This window comes from Aethalodelphis obliquidens, unplaced genomic scaffold (genome assembly GCF_003676395.1).
Source record: "Aethalodelphis obliquidens isolate GAN/ISIS:26980383/991018 unplaced genomic scaffold, ASM367639v1 scaffold6, whole genome shotgun sequence".
Classification (NCBI taxonomy): Eukaryota; Metazoa; Chordata; class Mammalia; order Artiodactyla; family Delphinidae; genus Aethalodelphis; species Aethalodelphis obliquidens.
In genome coordinates, this window is record NW_020837950.1 from 2220240 (window position 1) to 2241189 (window position 20950).

The window sequence follows — 20950 nt, forward strand, 5'->3', positions numbered from 1 at the left end:
TTCTCCAGAGACATTTTGGTGCACGGAATATTATTGCGAGAGAGCAATTCAGCCTAGTGCCAGCAAGGAGCTCTCGTGCGGAAAGACTGAGTGCCCGAGACAGTGGCTTTGGTTGGTTCCTCTGGCTTTAGTGAGCATCATGATTCACTGAAAAGAATTCTCTCAGCAGCTTAAGGGCTCTCTGATTGCATGTAGGTCCATGTCTGTGAATCCCAGGACAAGGGAGGATGAAACCTTTTGTTCTCTAAGCTAGAATACATGGTAGAATGAGTTAAGAAGAGCAGGACCTGTTCTTGGAGAGAATGAAAAATGCTTCCTTGTGGTTTGCAGAGAGTTCAGAAAAAAAAAATAAGAAAAATACCTGCACAAAACTGGGAAAGCAGCCAATCCTTGTAGAGCATTATTACATCAGTTTTCTGAGTCAGAGAAGAAACATTTTGACCATTGCACAGATGGGGAAACTGAGTCGAAAACCTGCTAGGAGACTAAGAGTAACAAAGTCTCGAATACATATTTCCCCTCTTCATCCACTGTTTAATATTATCTTCTCTCTCAATGTTATTTTAAAATATAAGGCCATAATTTATTATCTTAGAATGACTGTAAAGCACTGATTTTACAAACACTAAGTGCTATATTATTATTGTATTTTGCAAGTGACTTGAAAATTATCTAAACCTACTAAGTTTAAAGTTGTCTTAATGAAGAAAGTTTGCTGAAGGGTGTAGCAATCATGTGTTTTTCTACAGAATATAGTATTGGTTTTACAAATGTAGAGACAATAATGTAGTATAGGAAAACATAATTACCTGTAACCAGGGGATCTTTCATTGACTGGAGATTTTTTCATCAAGTTGTCCTAGAGAACAGGCATCGAAGGAGAAAGAATGTGTACAAATAAAATACTCTTTTTAAAATAAATAAATAAATTTATTTATTTATGGCTGGGTTGGGTCTTTGTTGCTGTGCACAGGCTTTCTCTAGTTGCGGTGAGCAGGGGCTGCTCTTCGTTGCGATGCACGGGCTTCTCATTGTGGTGGCTTCTCTTGTTGCGCAGCAAGGGCTCTAGGTGCGTGGGCTTCAGTAGTTGTGGCACGTGGGCTCAGTAGTTGTGGCTCGCGGGCTCTAGAGCGCAGGCTCAGTACTTGTGGTGCACGGGCTTAGTTGCTCCGTGGCATGTGGGATCTTCCCGGACCAGGGCTAAGACCGTGTCCCTTGCATTGGCAGGCGGATTCTTAACCACTGCACCACCAGGGAAGCCCAAAAATACTCCTTCACGCAGCAAAAAGGACAGCTTTATAAGAAAGAACTGTACACACACACACACACACACACACACACACACACACACACATCCCTTCTTCTTTTCCTCCAGGTCTTAATAAAAACCCTACAATAGCTTCTGCAAACAGTAGACCATTACAGAGAACAAACAGATGCCCCGAGCACTCTGACTCCATCAATCAAACCCTGGAACTAAGAGAACAATTGAGCCATTTTCTCTTTATTACAACAATTTATAAAATTGGGGAGAATAAAAGAGAACAAAACACATGCATAACACTACCAGCCCAACATGACTATTTCCCTTCCAGTTTTTCTTAATATGCATGTTTTTTCTAAAATCCCTGAGATGCAGTTATTTTCTTTGAATTCTATCAAGTATTTCAAAAGAAAAGTTTCAATATCATCACATTCTTGTTCCTGTGGTGGTCATTTTATATTTACTTTGGGAGTTATTTCAGAAGTTTATCTCCTGGGCAAAATTTTTGCTTTACAAATTGTACTCAAGTTAAAAAGAACCTATTAATAGTGTCCTCAACTCCCACCCAGAGCCCACTGCTTGGTCCAAATGCAAATTTATGTGGCAACATATATTTCATAATAATTTCCTTTTCTCACTCTCAAATTACTTTAACAATAAGGCCCATCATTTGTATTAACCAACTGAAATTTATTATCATTACTTCAGGGCAAAGCATCTTCCCAGCAACACTAATAGATACAGGGTAGTACATGATTGAGAGTTTGTAGCATTGGATCATGCTGTCTGTTGTTTAAATAATGCCAGGGTTCAAGTGATAAATTCCACTACAGAACTGGTCATTTTAAACAAAGTAACTTAATTTCCAGCAGCTGATGCGCATAATCACTCAGACTCTCTCAGGTACTATTATTGATTGAGCGATTAGGGGATTAATCCTACATTTCCAGGAATACGTTCTTAGAGTCGAATTTGGTGCTTTGATCTCACAGGTGGATTTTTAAGAAATATTTGTCAGTTGGATTTTTTGCCATCTAAAATATATTTCTATTCTAGTGGAGTTTCCCATCAGAGTAATAGTCATGGACAGGGGGAATGAAGATTTTTGAATTTGTCCTTGAAAAAAGAAGAAAGTATAGAACCCTACTTAAAAAAATACAACCAAAATCCAATTCGGTTCTCGCCAGCAAACTAAATTCTCTGTTATCAACGTGCAGGTCACATCTGGGATTTTCTTGAAAAATCAAGAGAGAATTACTTTTCCGATGACTCAGCATAGTCTTTCTCAATAAATAGCAAAGAAGGCAGATGGGCAACTCATGTATTCCAAGCATGTTTGGAAGGTAGACTAATTTTCACAACTGAAAATTCTGGAAAGAAGCAATATACAGTTTTAGTCCTCTAACTTAAAAAAGTGTTGGAAACTTCTACTGGTTTGTTATGGTCTTCACTTTTCTAAGAAATCTGCATGTATTATCTCTCAGCTGCTGCTTTAACCTTTTATGGTTATCTTTGAGGTCCATAGTACTCCTTTGACCTTCCTAAACTTTTTTTTTTTTTTTGCGGTATCCGGGCCTCTCACTGCTGTGGCCTCTCCCGTTGCGGAGCACAGGCTCCGGACGCGCAGGCTCAGCGGCCATGGCTCACGGGCCCAGCCGCTCTGCGGCATGTGGGATCTTCTCGGACCGGGGCACGAACCCGTGTCCCCTGCATCGGCAGGCGGACTCTCAACCACAGCGGCACCAGGGGAGCCCCTGACCTTCCTAAATTTTGAGCCTTTTATTTCACATGCCAAATTCAAATTTCATAGCATCCTTCTCATCCACCCGCTCGTCCACCCCTGGTTCCCTCTATTCCTCAACGTACTAACTCACTCAGTTGTCCTTAACTCATAGCACATTAGGGACGGCAGATGTAACATAATGTAAGACACAGAGCTTGGCCTCAAGGAACTTAGAATCAATCCTTAAATGAAATTTATATGCCAGGAACTACATATTGCTGGAGAGGCAGATTCTCCATGATGAGTCACTTGCTGCGGTACATAATTTTAAGTAAATTTAGAAATTAAGTAGGAAAAAAAGTTATGGAGAAGAGAGCAGAGAATTGGAGAGACTAACTGATCTGACAAATACATACTGCATCGTTTATTTACTACTGTAGAATAATCACTGGAATAGACATGGTTAATTATATTATTATTTAGTTAATTCATAATGATGAAATCCTGGTTCTGGTTGGCCCGAGATTAAATCTGTTCATAACATATTGGTTTATTAGTTCTATTGGAGAAACGCTTCAAAGCCTGGAGAATATAAGGAGGATAAAGGGAGTGGAAGTGGGGTAGAGGTAGAATCTATCATTTATGATCCATATGTGAAATATTTTAACTTTTGAAATCTTTTGTTCAGATGCTCAACTGAACTTCCAATGACCATCTTGGTCATAATACTCTTAGGCAGTGAATGGAAAACAAAAGCCATGAAAAGAAATTGGTTTGTATTTTCTCTGGGCCAAACCCAGTAGACCCAAGGAAATCAGGCTTATGAGGAAATTTAGAGCAGCCTGGGGGGCACAGAAATACTCTTGAGGTTTCCTTGGACTTCTAGAGTTTTCATTTTGTTTGATTTTGGTTTTTTTTAATGGGAACAGACATTTGGAAGAAACACCTAAGGGTAAGTATCATAAGCAAATTCTTCTGTTTTTAGTTTCGTGCTGGGAAGTAATAAGAATGTCAGGATGGCCAGGATGAAATGTGAAACTTTTCTTGAAATTTGAGATGATCATGTAGATTTTATATTTTCCTCTAAACAATTTTTGAAGTTATTTTGTAGAGCTAGGGCAGAGGACCTTGGCTGCCCTTAGGAATTATTCTGATGGGGTGGACAAAGGCGGTAGTTTTTGTGAAGTGTTCATTGGAGGAAGAGTCTGGCATCCATGTTACATTTCACCCTGAAGTTCCCTAATGAGTTCTTTTTTTTTTTGGAGTATAATTGCTTTACAATGTTGTGTTAGTTTCTGCTGTACAATGAAGTGAATCAGCTATATGTATACCTATATCTCCTCCCTCTTGGACTTCCCTCCAACCCCCCACCCCATCCCACCCATCTAGGTTGTCACAGAGCACGGAGCTGAGCTCCCTGTGCTATACAGCAGGTTCCCACTAGCTATTTTACACATGGCAGTGTATTTATGTCAAACCTAATCTCCCAATTCGTCCCATCCTCCCCTTCCCTGCCAGGTCCACATGTCCGTTCTCTACATCTACATCTCTATTCCTGCCCTGCAAATGGGTTCATCTGTACCATTTTTCAAGATTCCACATACATGTGTTAATATACAATACTTGTTTTTCTCTCTGGATTACTTCATTCTGTATTACAGACTCTAGGTCCATCCACATCTCTACAAATGACCCAATTTTGTTCCTTTTTATGGCTGAGTAATATTCCATTGTATATATGTACCACACTTCCATGAGCTGGTCACATGGTAACTTGGAAATGACAAAGGAGGTCAAAGGAGGCTCTCAAGGAGCCCTGTCAGAGTCTGGGCCTTGCGCTTCACCCACCTTTAATGTGCTCTCTCTTTATTTCTCTCTGCTCTCCTTCTCTATGGCTTTTGCTGTTGTGGTCATTGATCATAGCATATTTAGTTACAGGTGTCATTCTTTGTCGGTAAATTCATTATTTCACAGTTTGCAAATTTACAACATTGATAAAGTAGAAACATTCATTTTTTATAATACAAAACTTCAGATTTCATCTGTGTTCAGATTGGATTGTATCCTGCCACTAACATGCTGTAAAAAAAAGGGGGGGGGGGAATAGGAAACGAGACATACTTTTCACTGTTTACCCTTTTGTTCTGTTTGAAAACTTTACCATAAATATGTATTACCTATTTTTAAAATTCTGTAAGATAATTAATTACTGGGTTGGCCAAAAAGTACCTTTGTTTTTTACGTTTTTTTAAAAAAAGACACATTTTTCATTTTTACCAAGAACTTTATTGAACAATGGATTCACCCTTTTGTTCCACTACCTTCTGCCATTTTTCCGGCAACTTCATAATTCCATCTTCCCAAAACTTTTTATCTTTTTGAGCCAAGAATTGCTCTAGGTGCCTTTTACAGTCTTCCAGGGAATTGAAATTTTTTCCATTAAGAGAATTTTGTAAAGACCTAAATAAATGGAAATCCGAAGGTGCCATGTCTGGTGAATACAGCGGATGAATCAGAACTTCCCAGCCAAGCTGTAATAGTTTTTGCCTGGTCATCAAAGAAACATGCAGTCTTGCATTATCCTGATGGAAGATTATGAGTTTTCTCTTGACTAATTCTGGACGCTTTTCGTCGAGTGCTGCTTTCAGTTGGTCTAATTGGGAGCAGTACTTGTTGGAATTAATCGTTTGGTTTTCCAGAAGGAGCTCATAATAGAGGACTCCCTTCCAATCCCACCGTATACACAACATCACCTTCTTTGGATGAAGACTGGCCTTTGGTGTGGTTGGTGGTGGTTCATTTCACTTGCCCCACGATCTCTTCCGTTACACATTATTGTACAGTACCCACTTTTCATCTCCCATCACAATTTGTTTTAAAAACGGAATATTTTCATTACCTTTAAGTAGAGGATCACATGTGGAAATACGGTCAAGAAGGCTTTTTTCGCTTAACTTATGTGGAACCCAAACTTCAAAGCGATTAACATACCAGGCCGAAGCAAATGGTTTTCAATGTTTGATTTGGATATTTTGAGTATGTCGGCTCTCTCCCGCGTGGTATAACGTTGATTGTTCTCAATTAATGTCTTGATTTGATCGCTATCGACTTCAACTGGTCTACCCGACCGTGGAGCATCACACAGCGAGAAATCTCCAGCACGAAACTTCGCAAACCACTTTTGACACATTCGATCAGTCACAACAGTTTTCTCCATACACTGCACAAATCTTTTTTGTGCGTTTCAGTTGTGTTTTTACCTTTCTTGAAATAGTAAAGTATAATAGGCCTAAAGTGTTGCTTATTTTCTTCCATCTTCAATATTAAAATGGCTACACAAAAATTCACCAACGTTGATGTCTTTTTTTAAATGCACGCTGATGTGACAGCTGCCACATACAATCTAACAAAATTGTTTTGAATGAAGCTAAACACAATTAAGTGCTACTAGAGCCATCTTACGGAAAAAACCGAACTCATCTTTTGGCCCACTCAATAGTTAATTAATTAGTTAAAAATCACCTCTGAGATGCTTTTCAGCAAAGTTCTTTGAGATGCCTCGATAAAAGGGCATCTGAGGTGCACTGCTGCTCTCATTCAGACTTAGAGCAATCAAGGGGAAAAAAGGAAAAGCTGAAATATTCAGGAGAAGGAAGATTTTGTTTACATAAATTTAAATTTGTCCTAAACGAAGACCAAAGCAAGCACTGAAATTTGCTGGCACAATTGTCTCTGCAAAATGGAGCAGCATTTTATCGCCTCTCCATCCGCAGTTAACGAGCTAGAAAACAAAGTTAATGACAACTACAGTTCAGCAAGTCACAGAGGAAGGAGAAGGTTCCCATCCTTTCAGTCTCCTGGTGCAGCCTTCAGTAGACTATAACTTTTTAGTGTCTTCTATTCACTTACAAACCCCGAGGTTAAGGACAGCTTCCCTGGGAACATAATCAGCCTCTCCTGGGCAGAAGGGAAGCTATGGCGTAGAGGGCAGCTTCAGAAGAATGGGATGAACGGAATGATGCATCTGAGTCTGCCATAGGGACATAAACGTAGCCACTCAAGGACCAGGGAGATGAGGCACGGGGAATCAGTATTAGTGCAGTCCCAGTGTGGAGCTAGTGAAAAACAGAATATCACATGACCTTGACTAGGGCACTGTATGCAGGCAAGAGGTGTATGAATTTCCAGTTGGCCCAGCCTCATGACCTACCTGAGCTCCTTTTCCAGTAACTCCACGGTAACAAAACATTATTACCCATTCTTACTATCCTGAAGTTTTGGCCTCTCTCTGGCACTTACCACTGTTGACCATATTCCTCTTAAAACTCCCTTCCACGTCACGGAGACTTCTTAGAGGGCAAGGCTATGTCTAATAATAGTAATAATATTAATAATTACTACCAATTATGAAACATCTTCCACGCACCTGGTACTTTGTATAAGCCTCTTACAACTACCTTTTGATGCCTCATAGGTATAATCATTCCTAGGAAAATAAGGTTTAGAGGGGTGAAGGGACTTAATTTATACTTCTGATGTCATATCACTAGTGTCCCTGACCCTGTTACTTCCTAACCATGGGACATTATTCTGCGAGCTACCTACAGAATATTTACCATGCTATAGCCCTGTGGCAGTTACAGGGAAGTGGACATGTTAGAAAGAGTAGGAGTTTTAGAAACAGGCAGACTCTTGATCCTGATACATGAAAGATGCTCAGTAATTGATAGTTACCACCGCTATCATCATTGTCATTGTCATTATCATCATCATCATCAAACTTGAGCTTTCTTCTCCAGGATCTCGTGCTCATTCCAGTATATTACACTTCCTTGTAACCGCCATGGTATCCATAACATGGTAGCTACTCTTTAAACATTCCTAAACTATTTGCTGATGGAGTAACTGATGGTTATTTGTCTTTCCAGATATAGCAACACTGACAAAAGGACAAATCAGCAAAGTAACAAATTCGGTTTTGTAATTCTACAATTGGCATTCTAGTCTACAAATCAGGCTATAAGGCCATTTCCCAAGCTTTAGCATGCTAGGACCTGCAGGACCCCAGCACAGAAGAAAGAGACTTCAGGGTCCCCTTCAACCACTGTCTCCAACTACAAGTCCAGGTAACAGAGTCACTAGACAGCTTCAACCAAGGAAATCAGAACAGTCTTTAAGAAGCAAGAAAACCCCAAGACGGTAAGTGTAATCCCAGCTAGATGCTTTGTTAGACTGAAAGGAACACAGCCTTGTATGTTTTAATCTTTTGACCTTGTTAATGGAAGGCATGGAATAAAATTGTTTACCCGAGTTTTACTACAGCAGAGCTAGAGGAAATCTGCTAACGTCGGAAGTTAGCATAAATGTCTTAAAAACTTCATCTTCTGAAGCCAGTCATAACACTGTCACTCAAAGAAAATGAAAAAAGAAAGTTCCAAATGCTAAAAGAGATTTCTATCTTCCCATCATTTCAACAGCAACTGCTATAAAGTATGCTCTAAAACAAACACAGAGCACTAAAAATTCCACTGTTTAAGCTAAAAGTCAAACATCTGTCTCACTGCTTTCTAGTTTCACCTTGGTTTCTGAGGGTCTCCACTAGAACTGCAGAAATATGGAGCTCTTCCCCCTCACATGCATTTCAAAGGATTAGTTCTGAGATTTTTTAAAATCGTTATTAGTCAATCATGGCTTCTCTTTCAGCCTAAAAAGACATGCAGAGAAGGACCATCCATAGAGTAGAATCAGCATCCCGATTCCAAAGGATGTGAGGAGAGAGTGTAGAATAGTGGTGATAAGTGGAACATATCTGGGTTTGAACCCTGTCTCTGCAGCTTACTTTCCAAGTGACTTTGGTATGCTACTTAACCTCATTGAATCTAAGTTTCTTATTTATGAAAAATATCAATACTGCCTGGGTCTAAGGATTGTTATGAAGATTCAAAAGAGAGTTTATAAAGTTTTTGCCTGGCATCTAACAAGGAATAGAGATCATTATGCCATTATTGTCCTCTTACACGTGGATGGAGGAAAATTTATAACTACCACTCATTGAGCACTTATTACGGATCTTGTATACACCAGCATCTAATTCTTAAAACCACGTCGCAAGAGCAGTCTTATTACCCCCATTTTACAGATGAGCCACACAGCGACCATGCAGTAGAGTTAAGGTTCAAATCCAGGTTTGTTTCCCTGCAAAGCCCGGGTTCTTTCTGCTATTCTTCACTGTCTCCTCAAACCCAAGAAACAGATTCAACTAGTCGCCTGAACACTGGTCATTTTCAATAGGGAATTTCCTCTTCAAGGAAATTTTGATAGTTGCCAACCTCTTTGAAGGCAACTTTTGCCATGTCATCATAAATGATCATGAGTCAGGAACCTTATCAAGTCCATGCTTCATTGTCTCAGCAACGGGACCCACAAGCCTTAGACATGCCTGGGTCATTCTATACATCTGATCTTGGGTGACAGATGGCTGTGAAACCCTCTGACTCTGAGAAACTATCATCTGTCAGTTCTAGCAAAAAGTTTGATTCATAAGTACCTTAGTCTGTTTGGGATGCTGTCAAAATATACCATGGCCTGGATGGCTTGAACAACAGACATTGATTTCTCACTGTTCTAGAGCCTGGAAAGTTCAAAATCTAGGTGCCAGCAGATTCAGTGTCTGGTGTCTGGCCTCTAGTTCATAGACAGAGGCCTTCTTCTCCCTCTTCTCCCTTCCATCCTCACAGGATGGAAGGTGGGAGGGAGCTCTTTGAGGTCTCTTTTATAGGAGCACTAATCCCATTCATGAGGGCTCTACCCTCAAGACCTAACCACCAAAGTTCCCACCTCCAAATATCATCACTTTGGAGGCTAGGATTCAACATATGAATTTTGAGGGGACACAAACTTTCAGGCCATACAACTAAGTCAATATTTGCAAGAATAAAATCAGCACATCATCCCCTGTGGAGTCATTTATTATTCCCCCTGGACATCTCCTTCCTGTTGCTTTGGTTTCTGGTGTAAGCGCTCAGCATCGGGTGTGTTCTATGAGTGATGGAGAACACACCATAGTTTCACATCAACCCTACTATCCATCCGTAGCTCCTGCAGGCAGCCTGGTATTTTGCTCTTGTCCTGCATTCTGGGAAGAGGATAGGTGGTTGGTAAAAGACTCACTGGGGATAATTATGTATAATTTACCCCAACTGCCATCTCCAGGCTCAGCAATTCTGAAATCATCTTTGTATGTAAGGTTAGAAGGGCAAACATATCACTTAAACTTTATAAGCCAAATCACTGCCTGTGTAAAATGGACTTAGATTATGTTGAGTTCTTTCCAGCTCTACAATACTATAACTAAATTATGCTACATGATCACCCAACCCATTGGTCTTCCTGAAAGTAGAAGACAGTCTTAGAATAGCTGATGATGAATTATATCTATAGTCAGGGGATTGATACAGATTAATTTTAAAAGCCTTTATGAGCTCTTTTAGGTATTACAGTCACTTAGAGTAAAAAGAATCTAACCCTAAACAAAACTGTAAATGATGTATGTGTGTATCATTCTGTTATTACAAATATTGGTGATAATGTAAAAATGGGCTCTCTTATAAAGATTCTTATTTCATAAAAATAATAAATTCTTAACACATAAAGACATGTGATAAGTAACATATGAAAGAAAAAAGAAACACTTAAGTGCACCAGTAGGGCAAAATTATTGTTTTAAACAATTTCATGTCTGTATAATTTACATGATTCCAAGGGTAATGAAAAATACCCTTAATAAAACAAATCTTACTTTCAATGCACTCAGAAATGTTTTGTTTTTCTAACTAAAACAGATTATCTTAAATTTACTTATTAACTATTTCTCAAGAAAGGGCTTATGTAAAACATTCACTAAAATAGATTTGCAGGCCCACTTTGTGAGGCAGGGGATTGGAGTAAGCATACTTAATCTACCATTTTGATGGAATCCAAAGGATTTTACTTAAAAGCTGAAATATTTTGAACCCAAGTATTTAAGTTTCAAACCAAGCTTTAAGCACTGCAAGAAATGTAAGTCGAATTTGATTCAAGTCAACCTAAGATCCTTAGCTCGAAAAGTATTTATGTTCTTAAAAATATATATTAGATGAGATTTTGGTAAGCATTTTGGTGTGTGCGCATACCAAAACATGCAGTTCTTTCCTGTGAATTCTGCCAAACCAACTGACCACTCATTTTGAGACATTTAAAAAAATGACTGTTTCTACATTCATTTAATGAAGATTTTGTATTGGATACCTATCTGTACCGAATGCAAACTCCAAAATAACTCAAAAGTAAAGCGTCAGAAGACACAAATGATAACCGAGCTGTCAGAGAATCAGAGAAAATTTTGTAAGGGATGAGTAAAACCTCAGTGTGCTATTGAAATTAAGTCCTCAAAGAGCTAAAATATTGACCCCTTCCCTGGGGTCACAGAGATGAACACATCAAGCAATTGCAGAGTAGGTCCTCTTTGATGGCAGGGATTGGGTCTCATTTGTCTGTAGCTTACCAGCACCCTGCATGCAGCCCAGCACATCAAAGATGCCCAGATAAATTTGCCTTCTTTCAAGATCATAAGCCATTGCTAGACACTTATATTTGAGATATGTGTGAAGTCACTTCTTACTAGCCCCATTATCAATAGGACACAGGGTATTTGGGGTTTTTAAATCCAAAATTATCAGGTCTGTCTAACTGATGAAAGTTTGCTGGTGCCAGGGGATGGCTTTGAAGGATTTTGCCCTGTGTTCCATTCTCTCCCCGTCAATATACATACACCCAATTCTTTAGCATGGGCAATTGATATTTTCTTAACCTATTGATATGGGGTCTGTAAAAGAACCTCAAAACTCCCCCACTCCAATCTCACTGCCACTTTGCCACTCCTTATGCTCTCACTGATGGCTGGGCTGAGCACTCATTCTTAGGGGCATCTTTTGTTAGACGACTGGTAGTCCCTGCAAACTGAATGTTCCATGAGCAAATGACCCCAGGATCTTGCTGTGATAGCCAACAGGACAAACTAGACTAGTCAAGGGAATCACAGGTCTCCTGTTACAAAGGCAAACTCATCTTTTTTTTTTTTTAACATCTTTATTGGAGTATAATTGCTTTACAATGGTGTGTTAGTTTCTGCTTTATAACAAAGTGAATCAGTTATACATATACATATGTTCCCATATCTCTTCCCTCTTGTGTCTCCCTCCCTCCTACCCCTCTAGGTGGTCACAAAGCACTGAGCTGATCTCCCTGTGCTATGTGGCTGCTTCCCACTAGCTATCTACTTTACATCTGGTAGTGTATATATGTCCATGCCACTCTCTCACTTCATCCCAGCTTACCCTTCCCCCTCCCCATATCCTCAAGTACATTCTCTAGTAGGTCTGTGTCTTTATTCTTGTCTTGCCCCTAGGTTCTTCATGAACATTTTTTTTCTTAGATTCCATATATATGTGTTAGCATACGGTATTTGTTTTTCTCTTTCTGACTTAACTTCACTCTGTATGACAGACTCTAGGTTCATCAACCTCACTACAAGTAACTCAATTTCGTTTCTTTTTATGGCTGAGTAATATTCCATTGTATATATGTGCCACATCTTCTTTATCTATTCATCTGTTGATGGACACTTAGGTTGCTTCCATGTCCTGGCTATTGTAAATAGACCTGCAGTGAACATTGTGGTACATGACTCTTTTTGAATTATGATTTTCTCAGGGTATATGCCCAGTAGTGGGATTGCTGGGTCATATGGTAGTTCTATTTTTAGTTTTTTAAGAAACATCCATACTGTTCTCCATAGTGGTTGTATCAATTTACATTCCCACCAACAGTGCAAGAAGGTTCCCTTTTCTCCACACCCCCTCCAGCATTTATTGTTTGTAGATTTTTTGATGATGGCCATTCTGACCCGTGTGAGATGATATCTCACTGTAGTTTTGATTTGCATTTCTCTAACGATTAGTGATGTTGAGTACCCTTTCATGTGTTTGTTGGCAATCTGTATATCTTCTTTGGAGAAATGTCTATTTAGGTCTTCTGCCCATTTTTGGATTGGGTTGTTTGTTTTTTTGATATTGAGCTTCATGAGCTGCTTGTAAATTTTGGAGATTAATCCTTTGTCAGTTGCTTCATTTGCAAATATTTTCTCGCATTCTGAGGGTTGTCTTTTCGTCTTGGGCGAACTCACCTTTAATGATCAAATGAAAATGCAAATTTAGGGAAAACAAATCAGGTTATTTGGAGGACAATATGCACTCTGAGGATATTCATGTCATTGTGGTTTCCTGAGGAAAGGGCCTCTGTTTTGCTTGCAAGCAAAATGTCATTTCTAATTATTCAAACCAACATCTCACAGGAACTTTTATGAAAATTGAGGTAGATCCAGAAGAATGGGCAGGAACTGGGGTTTTTATTTTGGAAAATGGGTGAGGTCTGCAACCTTTGGTCGCCCTGATAAAGAGAATTCTTGAGTGGCTGAATCCAGCTGTCTTGGTAACAGAACCTGGTTGAATAGCTTTGGACAGGAATACTTCTTCTGCTATCTTGTCTTCTATTAAAGCAACTGAATAAGCCTTTTCCTAAGTAAAAGTCCATTTGTGGCACCCACTGCAATGTGAAATATGAAGATGAGAAGCATTTTTTGAAATTGCCTAATGAGATGGTCTTTGAAAAATTGGTGCATATTTTATTGTAATGATTATTATTATTGTGAATATTATTATTGACTAAGATCGCCCAATGAGGTATATCAAGTACCTATTGCCACAATAATGTTCCATAACAAACAACTCATTGCATATAAAAATACACATTTATTTAATTCATGAGTAGGCATGTTGGCCAATTTGGGTTGGGCTCGGCTGGGTGGTTCTTCTGGTCTTCTCTGGGCTCCTTCACAGGTGTGGTGGTTGGCTGGCTGTCAGCAGGTCCAGGATGGCCTTGGCTGGGAGACTAGGGCAATTCCACTCTTCTCCATGTGATTTTCATCCTCCAACAGACTAGCCTGGGCATGTTCTCATGGTGACAGCAAAGGGTAAGAGTAAGTGCGAGCTCAATTTCATGAGTTCTTTTCCTGCATTTCATTTGCTAATATCTTATTGGCCAAATCAAGTCACATGACTGAGTGCAGGGTCAGAATGGGAACACACAACAAGTTTCTCAGGAAAGAATGTAGCCACAGAGGAGTGAAGAACTGGGACACAATCAAACTGCTACATGGCACATGTTATTATTGTTTATCTGGGAATATTCACCTCTGTTACTTTATTTTTGCAGAATTTAAAAGGAATTTTGACTGTATCAGAACAATTTAAAGAAGTGTTTCTCAAACTTTTTTGATTGCAACCTACTATAAGGAATAGACTGGACACACAATGTGACTCATTTTATATAAATTTTCACTATATATTACTTCCTCTTATTATGAACATTTCTTTCTATTTTACTATTTAATTTTTCAAACTGTTGGTTGTCCATGAAATTAATTTCAGCATTCTCTAATGAGTCAAAACCAATGGTTTGAAAAATACTGATTTATAGGGCTTTAGCCCTCCCTGATCCTTTTCTTGTTTTCATGAACATCTCACAAATGTATAGAAGAAACACCAAGTAGAATTTCTGAATTGGGAGTGTTAGAGTACAATGACAAATGATCTACAGAACTCAGAAGTGTGGGCATGCCATTTTCAGCAACATGGATGGACCTAGTTAGAGATTATCATACTAAGTGAAGTAAGCCTGACAGAGAAAGACAAATATCATATGAAGTTGCTTATATGTGGAATCTTAAAAAATGATACAAATGAACTTATTTACAAAACAGAAATAGTCTCACAGACATAGGAAACAAACTTACGGTTACCAAAGGGGAAAGGAGGGGGAGGGATTAATTAGAAGTTTGGGATTAAAATATACACACTACTATATACGAAATAGATAACCAACAAGGACCTACTATATAGCACAGGAAACTATACGCAATATCTTGCAATAATCTATAATGGAAAAGAGTCTAAAAAGGAACCTATATATATACACATATATATGTATGTATATATATATATATATAACTGAATCACTTTGCTGTACAACTGAAACTAACACAACATTGTAAATCAACTATATTTCAATAAAATTTTTTTAAATAAAATAATAACATTAAAAAAAAAGTGTGGGCATGAGTGGTCTGGGACCCTGCTTCCCCTGGCCATCCCCAGAGCCAAGTGGCCTCTAGCATCTTGAAGCTGAGCCATGGCAGAAGGAAAGAGAGGAGAGTATTAATATTCATTGAAACATTTGGCTAAGTTCTTTAATATAGCAATATTTTCACAAGGACACGGAAGCTTAGAGAAAATAAGCTAGCCAAGGTCATGCAATGTTTGCCAGAGTAGGGATTTAAAGATCTCAGGTGCTTCCATCAAAGCCCCCAATTCCATGGCATAGTAGGAAAAAAGAAGTATGAGTGAAATTATTCACACTGACGTGTGGCATAAACATACATTTAATAAGAATCCACTCAGAGTAAGACATTGCTTTGTAGCATATCGTGAAAGATATGTAAGGGGGTATCTTAGATGAAACAAAGATTCTTATTAGAAAATATATGAGTACAGTGGTTGGAAAACTACAACTTAAAAAGTTGCAGCTTTTACTTTATAAGTGTGTTTAGAGAGGAAGGAGGTCCCAGGTGAAGACTTGAGTTTACTTTTGAGGCCGGTTATTGTTTTTGTTCATTTATTTGTTTGTTTGTTTCTGGAACAACCATCACTTTGGGGACTATTAATTATGCAAATCTAAGGCATATTCCACTCATTGTTCACGGGAAAAGCCCCAACACAGGGAAGTAATCTGAATTTCAAAATGTAGTGTTCTGTTTAGTCAGGTAAATGTGGAAAATGTCTTAAAGAGAGTTGCATCTCTGCAATTTGTCCCTTAAAGAGTAGTTATTCTTCTAAATATGACTTCACACTGCTCAGTACCTCTTTAGTATTATGTATCTTTAGAGAAGTTTGTATATGTTTCTTTTCTAAGTCATCGTGTACAGGGCATCAGAAAAAGAAATGGACTAGGCTCAATGTAGTCTAAACTAAAAAGGACGGATAAAGTCCTATTTTAGAGACTAAAATGTCCAGATGTTGGACAGTGTACTAATGTCAGACTAGTATTGGGGTGTCTTGGAAGTGGGAGGTCATAAGGTAAGGCCCTATTTCCCTGGACTTTTCTGAAAGAAAAAAAAAAATTCCTCCTTCCAAGGACTATGGAAGGCAGTCCTTCCTGGAAAGGAAAATAGGGACTGGGGAGATGGGGCCTGGCCTGGGAAGAGGAGAGTGAAAATTCCACTCTCCAGGACTGTAAATTTTAGCCTGGATTCCAAACCTCATCCATGAGTACAGGACCCCAGGTACTGGAAAGTAAACTAGCCATTGTCACATGGCAACAGGCTTGAGAGATGAAGAGAGGTAGGTGACCCAGAAGCCCTGAGGATGGGTCTGGCACCGGGTGGTAGTTGTAAGCAGATCTCTATGTTATGATACTCTCTCTCACATACCTTCTGTGCTTTATAAAACTGAGGACAAGGGATAAAAGAAGGACAGGAAGAAAAGTGTCTCAGACAAAGACCAAAAATGGTAGTGACAGTGGTGGTCCAGTGAAGGACAACTTCCCAAAGCAGAGCGAGGAACTCATGAGGGTCATCAGCAGTAGAGGTGTGATGGTCAGATGAGGAAGCCAGAACAGAAGAGTGCGGGATGTCAAAGATCTGAACCTAGGAGTCCATCAGACAGCCCCCTGAATGGGAAGGTCTCAGGTACACTTGGGAGACACTTTGAAGGAGGCTAATTCCAGGTGGAGAGTCTGGCCAGGCTTAAGGCATAATTTGGATCCTCTTTCTGGGAATGTGATAGTACACTGGATATCCTGAGGAATCCCAGTACAGAACTCCTCAAAATTCTGGATGAAATATCCATAATATAATTTAAAATGCTTAGCTGAGTTTAAAAAAAATGAAAGAAATACTCATAGGATAAAATAGTAAAAAGTTATGAATCCAGAGCAGTAACTGGGCATTAAAGTTAAATCTTGTCTTCAGGAAATCTGCCAATACATGGTTGTGAAGAATTTTTTAACAGGATATAAGCATGTGCTGGGGACAGGAGACAATGCCTGGGGTTTACACAAGCTAGGAAGGCAAATTGAGACCCTTACATAGAGCCAGTCCTACAAAACGCAACAGCCCCAGTGAAGACAAACTAGAAAAAGAAATTTAATATCACAGCAAGAACCCAGTAGAAACTCTTGCCTCTGTCAGCTTTGACTCTGGGTAAAAAGGAAAATAAATGCTTCTCTGAGAATTACTAACCACAAGGTGACCATCATATAGGTTTAGTGTCAAAATTCATCTTACTTGAGTGGCCTGAAAAACCCAGCCTGAGAACTGAATTTAAATGATTACAGGTTAGTAATGACCCAAGGTGCCTAAAGAAGCAATCACAAATCTCTGAGGAAATTATTAATTCCAATGGGTATTAATCAAAGTCTCAAAAAATTTCTACACAAACGTTTCAATGACCATAAGCTCACAGTAAAAAAAAAAAAAAAAAAATTGCAGACACAACGAGGAAACAAACCACTATGAGTAGGAGCAGCAGGAACAATAAATAATAATATCAGGGCTTCCCTGGTGGCGCAGTGGTTGAGAGTCCGCCTGCCGATGCAGGGGACACGGGTTCGTGCCCCAGTCCGGGAAGATCCCACATGCCACGGAGCGGCTAGGCCCGTGAGCCATGGCCGCTGAGCCTGTGCGTCCGGAGCCTGTGCTCCGCAACGGGAGAGGCCACAACAGTGAGAGGACCACGTACCGCAAAAAATAAATAAATAAATAAAATAATATCAGAACCACATGAATTGGATAAACTAGATATAAAATTTAAATTAAATGTATTTAATTACATTCAAAGAAATTAAAGGGATGTTAAAAAATATGACCAAGGAACCAGAAAATATTTTTTGAGAGACTTGGAATACTTGATATTAAGGAATTACAATGGGTTTTTAGGAAGGTAAGAGAATGGTATTGTTTGTTTTAAAAGGAGAATCCTTGTCTATTAGAGATACATATTTAACTCTTACAGATAAAATGGTGTGATGTCTGGGATTTGCTTCACTGCTATCTGGAGTGGGAGAGGAAGTAGGCAGAGATACAGGGGAAAGAAGATTAGCCATGGATTGTTCATTGTTGTTGCTGGATAGTGAATAAATCAGAATTTACTATACTATTCTCTTTCCTTTGGTATGTTTGAAGTTTTTCATATTATAAAGATTTTTTTTAATGAGCAGGGAAGTATGAATAAAAGCCAAATAGAACTTCTAAAAATAAATAAAGTATACTAAATAAAATCAGAGATTTAGTGGACATAGTATATATCACATTAGAAACCACTGACAAGAGAATTAGTGAACCAGAAAACAGATCTGAAGGCATTGCCAAGAATGCAGTAGAGACACTATATCATGGACTGACTATATGATGGTTTGAGATACCTAGAAGGTAGACTCAGGAGGCTAAAAATACATGGAATAAGATATCAGAGGGAAGTAATACAGACAATGGGGAAGATGTAAAATTAAAGAGATATTAGCCAAGAATTCTCTATAATTGATGAAAGACACGAATGACAGATTCAGGAAGCCCAAATCACAAGCAAAGAAACCCAGCCAGATCCATGCTGGTGAAAATTCAGATCACAATAACGAAGAAAAGATCCTTTAAGAGAGAAAAGGTGTATTATATAGAAAGGAGAGGTAGATAAAAAATTGACTTCTCAACGGCAGCATTGAGACTCAGAAGACAACAGAGAAATATTTTCAAAAAATGAAATGGGACTATTTCTCTCATCTTACACAAAAGTGAATTCTAGTTGGATCAAGCACCTAAATGTGAATCTAAAATTTTTTAAACTTTAAAAAGAAAATAAGCGAGACTATCTTAAGACCTTTGAAGCAGGGAAGACTTTCTTAAACAAGACAAAAAGCACTTACTAAAAATAAAATTGTCATTTGATTAAATTAATATTAAAAGCTCTTTATTCAAAAGACTACAAAGAAAGTTTAAACATAAGCTAAAACTAGGACAAAATACTTACCATATATATAACCAACAAATGATTAGTATCCAGAATGTAAATTTCAATATTTTAAAACTCCTAAAATTTCATAAGAAAATGATAACTCAATAGAAAAGCAGATAATATATGTGGAATCTAGAAAAATGGTACAGATGAACATATTTGCAGGGCAGGAATAGAGATGTAGACATAGAGAACGGACATGTGGACATGGTGGGTGGGGGAAGGGTAGGGTGGGACGAACTGGGAGATTAGGATTGACATATATACACCACCATGCGTAAAATAGGTAGCTAGTGGGAACATGTTATAAAGCACAGGAAGCTTGGCTCGGTGCTCTGTGACGACCTAGATGGGTAGGATGGGGTGGGGGACAGGAAGGGAGGTCCAAGAGAGAGGGGATATAGGTATACATATAGCTGATTCACTTCATTGTACAGCAGAAACTAACACAACATTGTAAAGCAATTACACTCCAATTTAAAAAAAAAGTATAAAAAAATAGAAAAGCAGATATAAGTTATAAAAAGATATTTTACAGAAAACTTAAACAACAAATAAACACACACTAAAAATGCCCATACTGTTGAGTGAATAAACAAGTCACAGAGGTATTCATTCATTCCATCTAATTCCATTTATATAAACTCAAAAATACACAAAACTAAAAAGATATTCTTTAGAGGTACATTTTTGTCTGGTAATAACTATAAAGACAACAAGAGAATAAGAAATATAAAATTCAGGACAGTGGTTATCTCCAGGGAAAGGATGAGGGATGTGATTAGCGAGGATTACAGAGGAGAATTCAAAGATACTGAAATATTCTCTCTCGAACTGTGTGATGAGTGTGGGGTGTTTGTTTTATAGGTATTTGTATTATACTTGAGAGTGAGAGAGAGAGAGCTCTAACACATAATATGATCTAACATGTAATATGTATATAGATGTGTTTGATCATATTAATGTGTTAGAGCTCTCTAAAATATCTATATCTATCAGTTTATCTTTCTGTCTATCACATTTATGTATAGAATAAATACACATGCATTATTTATCATATCTTTTTTTTTTTCCTGGCCGCACCGTGTGGCATGTGGGATCTTAGTTCCCTCACCAGGGATCAAACCCTTGCCCCCTGCATTGGAAGGGCAGAGTCTTTACCACTGGACCACCCAGGAAGTCCCTATTTGAATTGATTGCAAAATAGATCCAATTTTTCACCCTTCTACCTTTTTCAGAGGAGAAACTGATAGAGAAACTCTCCTTCTTTTCACAGACTACGTAAAAAGCTTTTCTTTTTTTTAATGATAGTTTTTTTTTTTTTTTAATTGAAGTATAGTTGATTTACAAAGACCTTTTCTTAAAACAAGGAAATTCCATGCAGACAGTTCTCTGAACAGGACTGCTGACTTCCAAGTCTCGTCTGATTGCTCACTTCCATGTAAATTATTTTTGTTAGACATGTAGTTTTATAAAAATTGATGTGTTTTCCATGTTTCCCTTTTCCTGTAAAGGCCAAGGATCTTAAAATAACACGACTGAGCTCTAAGCTGAAACCTAAACATGGCAAAACATGTAAATCCTCAGGCTATACCTGACAGAAAGCTAATTACACAACTCAGGGTCGGGGAGTGGGTGGTATGTGTTCCTATCCCAGAAAAAAGCTCTATCTACCTGCCTCACTCAACAGTGGTTGGAAAGCAAGGGTTTATTCTGAATGGGGATAAAAAGTTCTGCTAAACAGGACGCATTTCCAGAGCAATCTTTCTTTTCCTTATGCAGCGCACAATATATTTCAGGTAT